Below are 15,505 nucleotides of genomic sequence, written 5' to 3'. Positions count from 1 at the left end.
TCCGGTTTGCTAATGCTGCTGTTAAGCAAAGTACCAGAAATGGATTGGCTTTTATAAAGGGGGGTTTATTTGGCTACACAGTTACAATCTTAAGGCCATAAAGTGTCCAAGGTAAGGTATCTACAATTAGGTACCTTCACTGGAGGATGGCCAGTGATGTCTGGAAAAACCTCTGTTAGCTGGGAATACACGTGGCTGGCATGTGCTCTGAAGTTCTGGTTTCAAAATGGCTTTCTCCCAGGACGTTCCTCTCTAGGTTGTAGCTCCTATTCAAAATGTCACTCTCATTTGCTCTCCGAAATGTCACTCACAGCTGCTCTCTGCATCTGGGCCTGTGTGGCTCTTTTTAAAGTACTCCAGTGATCCAATAAAGACCCACCCTGAATGGTGGGGCAACACCTCCATAGAAATAATCCAATGGATGGTCTCGTTCACAGTTGATTGAGTCACATCTCCATGGAAACACTGAACCAATAGGTTACAACCTAATCAATACTAATACGTCTGCCCCCACAAGAGTGCATCAGGGAACATGGCTTTTTGGGGCACATAATATAACCAAAGTGGTACAAGTAGAATAGTCTGTGTAATAGGTGGAGAATGAGCTTTAACTGTGTTATAGCTGTGTTTCCTGAAAACTTGAAGAAGCTTAATCTGTAGAAAGATTATGGGTTTATTATTTGAACAGATTTCAAACAGCTGGTTTAACATCTTCAGTTTTCCTAACCCCTTATTTTCATGTAATTTGGTTTTGCCAGTCACAGTTTTGTAAGCCACATTACTTTTATAGACTGTAATTCCCAGATGTTGGCAAGAAAGCACAGTATGCATTATAAAATATTCTCAGTGTACTGTACTAAACACAATCCAGGTCAACTATAATGGTTTTGTGCTTTCAAAGAGTACAGGCTCTTTGTTCAGTCTTGCTTCTACCCCCAGCAGAAATATCTGGTTGTTTATTAGTATTAAATTGAGGCACAACTGAGGCACCTGTTGAACCTTCAGACCACAGATTTGTTGCTGAGTCTCTTTCTTACTGTATCAGTTAGGAATTGGTTTTGGCTGCTAAAAATGGAGATAAGAAATAATCATTGCTTAAATAAGATAGTTTACTTCTTTCTCTTGTTAACAAAAAAATAAAGAGGTGGCTGTTTAAGGCTGATTTGGTAACTCCATAGAGTTGTCAAGGACCCAGATTCCTTCTGTCTTTCTTCTTTGCCATCCTTAACGTGTGACTTCCACTCTCAAGATCACAGAAGTACTGTTGAATCTCTTTCCATCAAATCCATGTTTTAGGCAGAAGAAAGGAGGACGAAAGGCAGAGGGCAAAGGAGCACTCCTCCCATCTTTTAAGAAACATTTCTAGAATTCACCACACAGTACTTCCTCTTGTATCTCTTTGACCAGAACTTAGTCACTTGGCCATACTTAGCTGCAAGTAAGGTTCAGAAATGTGTTTAGCACATAGTCTAAATCAATGAGGGTGAGTAGTATTCTTTACTGTACTTGCTCTGTATCTTCTCTACCATGCCTGCTGCCAACTTCCCAGATGTTGCTGCCTTGCCCTTCATTCAGTAGACATGAGTTAAGTCCTTACTATCTGCTATGCCCTGTAAATTACTGGAAATACTAATACAATTGAAACATCCCTGCCATAGAGGATATGGTTTAATACTAGGAATAATAAACTTATACACAGGTTTCTGAGAGGAGAAAGTTTAAGTACTTGCAGACTGTGGGCTATTGGGACTAACTACTACTACAACTCTGCCTGCCTCATCATTTATTTCTGCTTTAATCCTTGTTACTTCTTTTCTTCCACTTGGTTTAGGATTAGTTTGCTGTTCATTTTCTCGCTTCTTCAGTTGATCCTTCAGTTCTGTGATTTTAGCTCTTTCTTCCTTTTTAATGTATGTGTTTAGTACTATAAACGTCCCCCTCAGTACTGCTTTTGCTGCATTCCATAGGTTTTGATACATTGTGTTCTCATTTTCATTCGTTCTGTATATTTAGCAATTTCTCTTGCTGTATCTTCTTTAACCCACTGATTGTTTAGGAGTGTGTTGTTTAACCTCCAGGTATTTGTGAATTTTCTAAGTCTCTGATGGTTATTGACTTCTAATTGTATTCCATTGTGGTCAGAGAATGTGCTTTGAATAATTTCAATTTTTTTAAATTTAATGAGGCTTGTTTTATGTCCCAGCATATGATCTATTCTGGAGAAAGATCCGTGATCACTATAGAAAAATGTGCGTCCTGGTGATTTGGGATGTAATGTTCTATATATGTCTCTTAAATTTTTCTGTTATCTCTCACTCCTTTGTTTCTCTGTCGGTAGGGCTCCCTTTAGTATCTGAAGTAGGACAGGTCTTCTATTAGCAAAATCTCTCAGCATTTGTCTGTCTGTGAAAAATTTAAGCTCTCCCTCAAATTTGAAGGGGAGTTTTGCTGGATAAAGTATTCTTGGTTGGAAATTTTTCTCTCTCAGAATTTTAAATATGTCATGCCACTGCTTTCTCTCCTCCATGGTGGCCGCTGAGTAGTCACTTCTTAGTCTTATGTTGTTTCCTTTGTATGTGGTGAATTGCTTTTCTCTTGCTGCTTTCAGAACTTGCTCCTTCTCTTCAGTATTTGACAATCTGATCGGAATATGTCTTGGAGTGGGTTTGTTTGGATTTATTCTATTTGGAGTTCGCTGGGCATTCATGCTTTGTGTATTTATATTGTGAAGAAGGTTTGGGAAGTTTTCCCCAACAATTTCTTTGAATACTCTTTCTAGACCTTTACCCTTCTCTTCCCATTCTGGGACACCAATGAGTCTTAAGTTTGGATGTTTTATTTTATCTGTCGTTATCTCTGAGATCCATTTTGATTTTTTTCCCCATTCTTTGTTTTGTTCTTTGATTTTCCGTTCTGTGGTTGTTGAGGACGCTGAGTCATTGTTCAGCTTCCTCTAATCTTGTATTATGAGTATCCAGAGTCTTTTTAATTTGGCCAACAGTTTCTTTCATTTCCATAAGATCTTCTATTTTTTTATTTACTCTTGCAATGTCTTCTTTATGCTCTTCTAGAGTCTTCTTTGTGTCCTTTATATACTGTGCCATGTTCTTCTTCATGCCCTTTATATTCTGTGCCATGCTCTCATTCTTTGGTTGTAGTCCTTTGATTAATTGTGCCAATTACTGTGTCTCTTCTGATATTTTTATTTGGGTTTTTGGGATTGGGTTCTCCATATCGTCTGGTTTTATCATATGCTTTAAGATTTTCTGTTGTTTTTGGCCTATTGGCATTTGCTTTGCTTGATAGGGTTCTTTCAGGTTGTAAAAAATACAACTTGTGGGGCGTGTGTCTGGGTGGTTAGGGAGGCAGGGCAGCTTTAATAATCAAACCTCCCAGGTGTTCCCAGAGATTCAAGGCTGTTGCAAGAGTCTAAGTCTTCATTTCAGTTTTGCCCCAGATTTTCTCTGTTGCTGACCCACAAGACCCCGGCATTGACCTAGTGACCCTGGGTTTTCCGAGCAGGCCGCCCTTCTCAGCTGTGATCTTCCAGGACCTCTGCTGAGGGAAGGCTGTGCTATGTCACAAGTGTGTGCTGTCCCTCAAGGGAAGCCCCGGGCTGCCGGGCTGTGCAGGGGCTCTCCCAGCCTGATGCAAAGATGGCTGAATAGGGCGTCTCAACCCCCTCCCCCCCTTTTCACATAGCTCCACCTTCCCAGCTCCGGGGCAACTAGCTGTGTATGCACCCAAGGCCACTGTCCATGGCCAATATTGTGGCATGTGTGCGGTGCCATGGGATACACTCCCCGTCACACTGGGTTTCCTGGCGCGGCTCTGGGCTGTGGGTATGGCCCCGGGCAGGAGTGTCTCTAGCCCGCCAGGGAGCCGGCTGCAGGCAGCGTGGTTTCTTTCTCCTTTTGGCTCTCCCCTCTCCCCTGGCCCTGAGGGAATCAGCAGCGGTCTGTCCTCCATGCCAGACACCGAGAGGTTGGCACAGCCCGCTCCTGCTGTGCTTCACTGTGTGGTTCTCACTGTTGTAACTGCAGCCGCTCCTGGGTTTGTTTTTTTTTTTAAAAAAAGAACTAGTCTGTCTCCAAACGCCAACCCCTGGTTTCCCCACACCGCAGCGTGGTCGTGGGGCTTTCAGCCGGCTTACTCAGTCGTTTCAGAATGCAGACTCCTGGTTTCACCAAGTGCACTGTCCCTCTGGTTTTCGCAGACCTTGTCCAGCTGGTGCGTTGCTGAAACTGGTGTTCTGGGTCACTTTCTGGTTTTTATCTAGTGTTTTTCACGGAGGTGTTTTTTTGCCCTGTCTCACCTAGCTGCCATCTTAGGTTCAGAGTGTGTTTCTTAATAACAATTATTTTACATTACTACAGTTATCAAAAATCAGGAAATTTTAACATGACAGAACAGTTCATATTCAGATTTCATCAGTGCAGGATCACATGCATTTAGTTGATGTGTCTCTTTAAATCTCCTTTAATATGAACAGTGCTTCATCTGTCTATCTATTTAATCTTTAATTTATCTATCTTAAAAACCATGATTTCATCTCCAGTCCATTGCCACAAATCCATTCCCTTGTAGAAGAGGTTTTGAAACAAGAAATAAAGGGGCTTACAAGGTTAGCCAAAACATGTGTATATTAAAGGAATATATACAAAACATGTGTATATTAAAGGAAGAATAAAAGACAGTATATATGTAGCAAAACAAGGAGGAAAATAAATTATGCAGTCTTCTACATCTGATCAGATGGCTATAATTGGTAAATATAATTTCCTTTTTTCCATACTCATTCCATTTTTCTATTGCCCTCAGCCAGTACCTTAGCTGGTTGTGGTTCTTTTCCTGGTGGGCTGATCCACATCTTTATTCCTGAAGAATCTGAGCTATGAGAGTCTCTACTTGAATTGGGTTGCTATAGTTTTCTATTAAATTTTACTGTTGGACATGGGAATACTAAGAGGCAAGCCAGAAAATGCCTAGACTCCAGATAGTCAACCTCTCAGCCCTTGCTGGGTAGCTACAGCATATTTTTTCTCAGAAAATCAGGCTCTATCACTATAGCTCATATAGTAACTCCTTTCTTTATTGCTTCAGCAGCATGAAGAACCCTCAAGAGATCAGGTGAAAGGCTCAACTTCCAGTTCATTCGAATCATTATTATGGAACATTCTTTAAGAGAGTATTTCTTTCTTGGAAACTCAGGGTTGTGAGGATGGGGGCAAACATTTTCTAAGTGTTTAAGTACTAATAAAAGGATCCCTTTCTATTACTACTTCTTGGTATGTAGACCCGTGTTTCCTAGCTATTTGAATAATGGCACCATTTACTGATTGCTGCATTAGAGCAGAATCCACATCCTGTAAGACAGGTCCGCAGCCCCACAAAGTGTTGTCACAGTTAGCACTGTAACTGAGTCTTCAGTAAGACATACCATTGTCATGCCAACAGCTTTGGGGTAATGCTGATAGGGTATATGATAAAATCAGCAAATCCCATGGCTGTGAATCAGTCACATTTACACTATAAAGTGAGTTCTTTGTACAAAAGCAATGTATGGGAAACCATGATGAAGTAAAGGCTTCATTAAGTCCTGAAGATGGTGATACTGGGGAAAACTGCAAATAGGGAAGACAAATCCACTTCTAGAACAAGTGTCTCTTCCAGAGAAGGCAAAATTGCTGCCCTCTCCATGATGGAATGGGAATTGTGGAAAGGGTCATCAGCAATAATAGTAGCCACATCAGCTTTGATGAGGGAAGTCTGTGTTGAGCCGGAGCATAATTTCTGTTCTACCTGACATGACTATTTTGCTCATGAGCCTGTTGAGCAAATACTGTGCCACAGGTGATGTATCCAAACCATAGATCTGTACTTCTGGCTATCTTTTCAGGCATAGTGAACAAACAGCTAGCCAGCTTGAAATTCTGCTACTGGGAGGATTTCCCTTCTCTGCTGTCTTGCAGGGCCACCTCTGTGTAGGGTTAATGAGAGCATACCATATGGAACCAATTAAACCTGAATTTTGTTAACCAGGCCTGAATTTTTTTTTCTTTTTCATATAGGCATAGGGAACTTTACAAGGCCATAGATTAAGGGAGAGTCAACATTCAGTAGAAGTAAGTGCTATGGGTGTCTGAACCATTTAAGCTCGTTCAGCTTCTTTGTGCTTTTAGGGTCTGCTCTAACCTGATTTTATATATATATAATTATATATATCGTCAGGATTGGCTGGTTATGCTGTGGTAACAACCAATCTTCACATAGTGGCTTAAATTAAAAAAAAACAAAAAAACATTGATTTATTGTTCATGTAAAATCTGCTGCAAGTTAGGATGACTCCAGGGCAGCTAATCTCCGTATTGTGGGTCACTATTTCATCTCTACATTTACCTCTGCTTCTGTTATTGTAGTGGCAAGGGAAGAACAGGCTGGAGAGTTGCATACTAACAATTAAATGCTTCTACAGAAATAATTTCTACTCATTGGCGAAAGCAGTTCATGAGGCTTTTGTCAGACTTTTAAGAATGTAGAGAAATACACTCCTGTAAGCACTGAAGGAGAGGAAAAACTAATATCTGACATACAGTATCATTTCCACTTGACGGAATGCTGCCAGCACATTCAGCATTGTAGCTTGATAGGTCAGAACATCCAGTTCTTAAGGTTAGCTCAGGTCATATGGTCACTCTGGTGCCCCTTGGTCAGTTTCTACCAGGGTAGAAAAGCCAAGCAAGGAGCTATTTCTCAAAATGAGAATAATCATCTGCAGGAGAGGACACAGCCTTAGCCATTCATTTGAAGGTCTTAAGAGCAAAAACTAAGATTAAAAACCAGGGCGATTTTGTTCCCTGTGGGACATTTGACAATGTTTGGAGGCATTTTGGGTTGTCACAGTTTGGGGAGAGTGCTGCTGACATCTAGTGGGTAGAGGCCAGGGGTTCTGCTAAACATCCTACCATGAATAGGATAGTCCCTCACAATTTCAGGAGTGCCCAAAGTGTCAGTAGTGCCAAGCTGAGAAATCCTGCTCTAAAGCCTAGGGTCAGTGTTATGATTCTGCTATCAGGACCTATGGGTATCTTTAAGCATTCATTTTATCATTTACCACAGACTCTTTGATCACTGTTGTGCTTTCTGGGTCATAAGGTCCAAATATCAGAAGAACTTGCACTGCCACCTTGACCTGCTTTGCTGCCTTCTCTTGTCCTGGGTCTCATTTAAAACTGGAAGCTTTATGAGTTATTCAAGAAATGGGGCAGAGCAACACACTTAATGTAGTTTATGTTATTTCTAGAATTTGAAGGCCCACTAAGCACAGTGCTTCTTTCTGTGTAGTGATTATGGGCTGAGCTCTGGACTTGTCCTTCATCTTGAAGGTAGTATCTTTCTGTAGTCCAGGTCACTGACCCCCTAGAGACTTCATCAAGGTGACAGTCTCCTAAATTTCCATGTGATTCTTTCACCCTCTAACATACATGTATCTTTTACCAAGGTATCCTGCTGACTAGATGAAATCAACATGATGTCCTCAGGATAGTGAACAAGGATAAAAACCTGTGGGTTGGTGAGATGTTCAAAGTCTGTCTGGTCTAGATGGACAGAGACCTGGCTTTACCACTTATTAGCCCTGTGTACTTGGGCAAATTAACCTCTCAATGCCTGTTTCTTCATCTGTATAATGGGGATAATAACAGTACCCATCATACCTGGGTTGTTATAAATAGTAAATGAATTCTGTAATCTGCTTAGAATATTGCCCAGCATACAGTAAATGCTATATAAGTATTAGTCAAAAAATACCGATATAATACAAAATCTAAGGAGGAAATACAGGTATCTTTATAACTTCAGAAGAGGGAAGGTTCGTTAAAAAACAGAAAAGCACACTATTACTTAAAAAAGAGATGGATAGATTTGATTAGTTCTTTTTTCTTTATTAGAGAACTCGTGGGTTTACAGAATAATCATATATAAAATACAGAATTCCCAAATACCACCTTGTTATTAACATCTTGCCTTAGTGTGGAACATTTGTTACAGTTGATGGAAGCACATTTTTATAATTGTGACAGTGCAATTGTGAAAGCCTTGTGGATCACACTCTCTTTATCAAGTGTATGGGTGGATGAGTAGAAAAATGGGGACAAAAACTAAATGAAAAATAGGGTGGGGGGATGATTTGGGTGGTCTTTTTTACTTTTTACGCTCATAATGGGCATAAAGTGGTGTCTCAGCTATACAGTCGTCTTCAAGAGTCAAGGCCACTGGGTTGCAGTTTGATAGTTTCAGTGGATTGTTTGTCTTTTTGCTGTCAAGTTGAATGATTTCTTTATGTATTCTGGACATTAAATCTTTATGGCTATTGCTTCCAGATATTTTCTCTCATTGTTTAGTTTTCATTTTACTTTCATGATAAAGTCCTTTGAGATAAAAAGTTTTTAATTTTCATGAATTTCTATTTATCTGCTTTTTCTTCTGTTGCTTGTGCTTTGGGTGTAAAGTCTAAGAAACCATTACCTAACACAAGGTCCTGAAGATGCTTCCTTATGTTTTCTTCTAGAGTTTGGTGGTTCTGGCTCTTAACATTTAAGTCTTTGATCCATTTGGGATTGATTTTTGTATTTTGTGTGAGGCAGAAGACCTCCTTTTTTTGCGAATGGAAATCCAGTTTTCCCAGCTCCATTTTGTGAAGAGACAGTTTTTTCCCAATTGAGTGGTCTTTGCCCCTTGTCAAAAATCAGTTGGCCATAATTGTGAGGGTTGATTTCTGAGCTCTGAATACGATTCCATTGGTCTATATGTCTGTCCTTGTGGCAGTACCATACTGTTTTGATTACTGTGGCTTTGTAATAAGATTGGGAAATGTGAGTTGTTTCAACTTCATTCTTTTTGAAGATGTCTTTGGCTATTCGGGGCCCCTGATTAGCTATTTTCTTAATTTTTAGAGCTAAATTTAGAAATGCTAATTTTAGAGGTAAGCTCCTTTATGTACATTTAACTGTGTTTAAAATTAAAAAGGTTTATCAGAACTTTCCAAGTCTATTAAAGAAGTAATGGACAGATAAGAAAGAAGGAAATATTTAAGCACTTGGGGATAAAGTAGGGACAGGCATCTATCTATTTTGTTTGCTGCTTTTTCTTTTTACTGATTGCAGTTCTGGATTATGGTTTTAAATGATACCATCCATTGACTGAAATATTTTTTGCCTTCATGAAAAGCTTTTTCTGAACTGTGTTAAGTAAAGAGGGGAATTCTTTCAGTGGTAAAAATGTCACTAAACGCAAACTGCCTTCCTTGACTCAACTTTTTGAACACCAACTGCTTTAAATATTGATTCAGTATTTAAAAAGTTTATTCCAAAATTTAGCTTATTTTCCTGGAATTTAAGTTTGCACTTTGATTAATTCTGTGCCTCCATTACCTATACATGCTGTATAGCCAATATGTTTATAGATTCTTCTGAGATGGTTACTTCTTTTTGTGGGGGGAGTGGGGAATTTTTTTTATCTCTTGTACTTGGAATATGAAGATCTGAAATGGATTCCTTCCTTCTACACCCATCACTAAATGTGAATAAGTTTATTTAAGACATGCACATCTTTAGCACCCAGAATGTGATCTCAATATTATTTCCTGGTTTAGGGCAGAAAAAAGTACAAGATGAACCTTGACCATCTTGTCCTAGCAGGAACCTAGGAGGCTATCATCAATTACTAGGTTTATGTCAAAAGGGCTTGGGGACTGTGTTGGGGTCCCCAAAACCAATCATAGGTTTGATGATTTGCCAGAATGTCTCACAGGACTCAGAAGTCAACGTTTTCACTGTTATTTTTTATTATAGCAAAATGATATGAAGCAAAATCAGCAAAGCAAAAGGCACATGGACAAAGTTTGAAGGGAACCAAGCTCAAGCTTCTAAGAGTTCTCTCCTAGTAAATTTGCATGGGATGCAGTTCAGTTCCTCCAGTAATGAGTTGTGACAGTAGGACACTTAATGTTGTTTGCCAGGCAAGCTCCCTTAAGCCTAGGTGTCTTGAGTTGTTTTTTTTTTTTTTTTTTAAATAATTCAATTTTGTTGAGATGTATTCACATACCATACAGTCATACAAAGCGTACAACCAGTTGTTCACAGTACATATAGTTGTACATCCATCACCAAAATTAATGTTTGAACATTTTCATTACCATACACACAAAAGTAATCAGAATAAAAATTAAAGTGAAAAAGAACTTTTAAAGTAAAAAAGATCACTGGGTGCTTTTTTTTTTTTTTTGCCCGTTTTTCTACTCATCCATCCATACATTGGACAAAGGGAAGTGTGATCCACATGGCTTTCCCAGTCACATTGTCACCCCTCATAAGCTACATTTTTATGCAATCGTCTTCAAGATTCAGGGGTTCTGGGTTGTAGTTTGATAGTTTCAGATATTTACTGCTAGCTATTCCAGTTCATTAGAACCTAAAAAGGGTTATCTGTATTATGCATAATAGTGCCCAGCAGATTGAGTTTTTATTGGGGGTTGATCACACAGGCCACTGTTACTGAAATTTCAGAACACCAGAAGGAAAACACATGTTCAATATAAATCATGTTGTTTGCACAGACTATCTAGATGAACTTGTATAGCGTGATTCAAGGCCCCAAGGGTACAAAACACTCTTGTCAGAACATTACAAGAACTCAGTTCCCAGGAGCCTGCCAGGTTACACTCATGAAAACAGGGCCTTCTTGGGAATGTCCAAGGTTTAAGCAACTCAGGCCTGCTAACTCTTTCCAGCCTGGGAGCCAAGTCTAAAGAAGCTCCCACTGACCAGTGATAGGGTAATAATAATAATGACAGTGGGTTGAAAAACATCAAGTATGTTTAAGCCCAGGAGTTTATAATGATAATTAAAACAAAGCAGAACAAAAAAAAAAAACTAATTGATTCCTAGTAAAGGATGCTAGTAAAGCAACTCATTTGGAAAACTGGTAAATAACAGGAAAGAATTAAGCATTTATGCCATTTTCCCTATAAAAATGCTACTACTGAGTTACCAAATAGTAAAGGGAGGTTTTTCATTATAGAAGTATTCTGGTTTAATAAATGAAGAAGGAAATAAAGAATAGATAATTAGAGTATCACCCTTTTGCAATCCCTGAATATCCCTAAGCAGTGGTTACCAATAACTGTTAATATCATAAAATGTGATAGCCAGGTATTATGAACTTTTTGATTGAAGAACATACCACCAGTAGTTGTCACTCCCCCAAAAACATGATTTGATCAAATTATTATGTACAATTACCATTCTACAAGAACTACAGAAAGCAGAGAAATATATTGACACCATGAAGGTACAATCAGCAAAATCCAGACATTGGTAAATAAATGTTTCTTCAACAAATAAGTTATAAAAAGACACAGACAGAGATTCCTAACCGTAGAGACTTGAGGCATATCATCTAATCCTGATATATGAACCTCATTTGGGTCCTGATTCAAACAGTGTTTAAAAACATTGATGCAATTGTATATTTGAATGCTGACTGGATGTTTGATAATGTTAGGGAATTATTGCTAAATTTCTTTTATGATGATATTGTGGTTATATTTAAAAAAGTTCTTATCTTTTAGCAATACATACTGAAATATTTACAGTTATAATGATATCAAAATAATTTTGGGAGCGGCTGGGGTAAGTGGAGGAGTAGAATAAAAAAATTGTCCATGAGTTCATAATTATTGAAGCTCAATGATGGGTACATGGGAGTTTATTATACTACTCTTTTTACTTACGTATATGCTTGAAATTTTCTCTAATAGTTAAAAAATATTTAAGGGACACGTCCATAACTTACTACAGGTATGAAATCAGTAGAAGAACATGTTTACAGGGAAAATTCCTATGTGATGAAATTATACCAGACTATTTTTCAGAAGGATTTAATCTTGATCCTTTTTTTGGAGTAAACTGCTCTTTCCTAGAAATGGAAGTATAATAGACTGGGGAAGAGAGACGAGAAAAACAGAAATATTGCTAGTTAACTATACTTTGCCTTTATTATTATGCTTTACCCAAATAATGTCAATATAAAGTCATCAGTTTCAATTTTCATATTCTTTCCTCACTGTATTCTTTACATTTTAGCTTCCCATTCCTGAGATTGGATCTCATTTCATCATTAACCTCAGAAAAAACATACCCGCTTCCATTAAATCTAAAATTGTCTCTTGGGGCCAACCAGTAAGATTTAATTAAAAAAAAACCAAAACTTAAATTAGCCATTCAAACTACATAGCACAACATGGCTTTTGACAGATTATAATGTGTTTTAGTTTACCTGTCTTTGAGTTTATCCTATTTGGAGTTTGTTGAGTAGCTTAATATTTTTTTTTAAATCAAATTTGGGAAGTTTCAGCCATTATTCAGATAGTCTTTCTCCCCGTTTTCTCTCTTGCTTCTTCTGGGGCTCCCATTATGCTTATGATGGCATGTATGATGGTATCCCACAGGTTTGTGAGATTCTGTTCATTTTTTTTTGTCTTTAAACTTTTTATTTCTAAATAATTTCAAACTTATAGGACAGTTGCAAAAATAATACAGACCACTCACGGAGAACTCTGACATACCCTCACCTCCACCTCCCATTTACCCAGATACACCAGTTTTAACATTTTGTCACATTTACCATATCATTCTGTCTATCCATCTCTCAATCAATCCATGCATATCTATCAATTATCTATCTGTGTATTTTCTGAATATTATAGAGCAAGTTGCACACATCATACTTGTCAAACACATAATACTTCTGTGTACATTTCCTAAGAACAAGGATATTCACTTATTTGATCACCTTAAGTGCAGTTATCAAGTTCAAGAAATTTAATATTGATATAAGATTTACATTTTGTATTCCAATTTCTTTAGTTTCTCCCAGTAAGGTCTCCCAGTATGATTATGGATTTGCCTATTTCTCTTTTTTAGTTCTGTAAGTTCTTGCTTTATGTAGTTTGCGGTTGTACTGTTTGGTAGATAAAAATTTATGATTGTGATGTCTTCCCATTGGATTTATCCCTTTATCATTATGTGATATTTCTTTTATCTATAGTAATACTTCTTGCCTTGGTTTTTCATATGTTAGTAGAGTACATCAGTTTCCTTTTAGTTAGTGTTGCATGGTATATTTTTCTATCCTCTATTTTCAGTCTTTCTGGGTACTTGTATTTAAAGTGTGTCTTTTTTAAGGAGTATGTTTGGTTAACTTAGTCTTACAAGCTTGGTCGTTGGCTTGGAGTATTTAGTCTGTATAATATAATTACTGATATGATTGGGTTTATATATACAGTGTTACTATTTGTTTGCTATGTAGCTCATCTGTTTTCTACTTTTTTTCTTTCTTTCTTTTAGATTAAATATTCCATTTTTAACTTGGTGTGTGTGTGTGTAGTGTGTGTGTATTCTTAATTTTTTTAGTACAGACTTGCTGCTGACAAATTTCCTCAACATTTTTGTTTACAAACATCTGTATTTCACCTTAATTTTTGAAGGATATTTTTACTGGATATAGTATTCTAAATGGCAGTTATTTTCTTTTGGTCCTTCAACAATTTCGTTCTGTTATATTCTGGCTTCTGTTGTTTCTTTTGAGACGTCTCCTGTCATTTTTACTGGTTCTTTGAAGGTCAAATCTATTTTTTTCTATGGCTGCTTTTCAAATTTTTCTTTTTCTTTCTCCCCCTGCCTTCCTTTCCTTCCTTCCTGTCTTTCTTTGATAATGATATCCCATAGGTATCTTTGAATATGTCCTTCTTGGAGTTGGCAGGGCATCTTGAATCTGTGGATTGTTTTTCCATCAGCTGCTAATGGTTGCAGTGTGGTCCTTACACACTTCTTGTTTGGAAAACATTGCATCATGTAATTTAATTCCAAGAGAATTTATTGCAGCATTCTTTGTATTAAAAGAAAAAAAAGTACATTTTGTTAGTGAACATACTTTAAAATGGTGATTTTTTTTTTTAGGATTTCAAATTTTTAAATAGTGATGCACATTTTAAAGTTGTAATGCAGTTTAAAATCAAAGTAGCAGAGCATAATGTGGTCAGAAAATTTGTGAAAATAATTACTTTCCAAGAAAAGTATCTACATTTTTAGCAATTTGAAAATGATTCTCTCTGATAAAAAATAAAGTTTAATCTGTTTTTGTACCCAGAATTCAAGTAATAGCATTTTCTATGTTCTTTTTAAAAAATGATAATTTTTTCAGTTTTGTGAAACTCATCCAAAATGATTTTGTAGCCTTTGGTACTTCATTTTTTCAAGCTTGCTTTTCTACTGCTTATTAATACGTTAGTGGGGTTATTTTTTAATGATCGTGTGTGTGACCATTGTAACATGTTTCAGAAGATAGAATCATAGAATTTTATGACTGGAAGGGACTTAGTTTTATAGATTATTCAGGTAAGGCTCCAGACAATTTAAGTAGTCTCTTCAAGGCCTTACAGAAGATAATTAGTGGCAAATTTGAGATTAAAATTCAGACTTTCTGTCTTAAATCTAGTGTGTGTGTTTTTTTTTTTTTTAATCTGATAAAGGTATAACAGCATGCTATTTATTGAAGTTTTGGGATTCCTAGTTATTTTTAATTAGATAAACTACATTATAAATCTCTTAGCAAAACTGTTCTTTCTCTTTTATTTTGCTTGAGATTATTATCTGTCAGTATTTCACATTTGTTCACTTTCATTTTTTATAGATTTGGAAAATATTTACATCTCAACAAATGAATTCCACACTTGAAATCTGCTGCATTCCTGTGCCACCTCCTCCTTTAGAAAACTGATCTTAAAACAGAGGTAAAGTTAGAGATTTCAACTTTTCAAAGGATAAATAATGAATCTCCTCATATACTTAAGTATGTTAGGGTTTTGGGTAATCTTTCTTGAGTAGCTGCTATTTGTTAAGCAGTTTTACTAGAAGACTTGAAACAATCACATTTTAATTATTGCCTTTGGATTCTATTTTTGAAAGTGTTTTCCTTTTTTTTTTTTTCATTTTTATTGAGATTGTTCAGATACCATACAATTATCCAAAGATCCAGATTATACAATCACTTGCCCCTGGGTACCCTCATACAGCTGTGCATCCATCACACTTAATTTTTGTTCAATTTTTAGAAATTTTTCATTACTCCAGACAAGAAATAAAGTGAAAGATGAAAAAAGAAAAAAAGAAAAGGAAACTCTAATCCTCCCCTATTCCTAACCAACCTCCCTCAATTGTTGACTCCTAGTATTGATATAGTACATTTGTTACTGTTTATGAAAAACTGTTGAAATACTATTAACTGTAGTATATAGTTTGTAATAGGTATATAGTTCTTCCCTACATGCCCCTCTATTATTAACTTCTAATTGTATTGTCATACATTTGTTGTGGTTCATGGAAGTGATTTCTAGTATTTGTACAGTTGATCATGGACATTGCCCACCATAGGATTCAGTTTTATA

At 36.9% G+C, this 15,505-nt stretch overlaps 1 protein-coding gene across 2 annotated transcripts in view; it reads left to right on the top strand.

The window, feature by feature from the left end:
• FAM126B (family with sequence similarity 126 member B) overlaps positions 1 to 15,505 on the top strand; it is a 105,534-nt gene that overhangs the window by 24,267 nt on the left and 65,762 nt on the right. For both annotated transcript variants that reach the window (XM_037849293.1, XM_037849292.1), the window contains exon 2: positions 14,752 to 14,851. The gene's annotated coding sequence lies outside the window, so the exon portion shown is untranslated. The remainder of the gene's footprint in view (positions 1 to 14,751; positions 14,852 to 15,505) is intronic.

The sequence above is a fragment of the Choloepus didactylus genome, chromosome 9, assembly GCF_015220235.1.
Source record: "Choloepus didactylus isolate mChoDid1 chromosome 9, mChoDid1.pri, whole genome shotgun sequence".
NCBI classification, from domain to species: domain Eukaryota; kingdom Metazoa; phylum Chordata; class Mammalia; order Pilosa; family Megalonychidae; genus Choloepus; species Choloepus didactylus.
The sequence above is the reverse complement of the archived record's forward strand: the minus strand, read 5'-3'. Positions and strand labels throughout refer to the sequence as shown.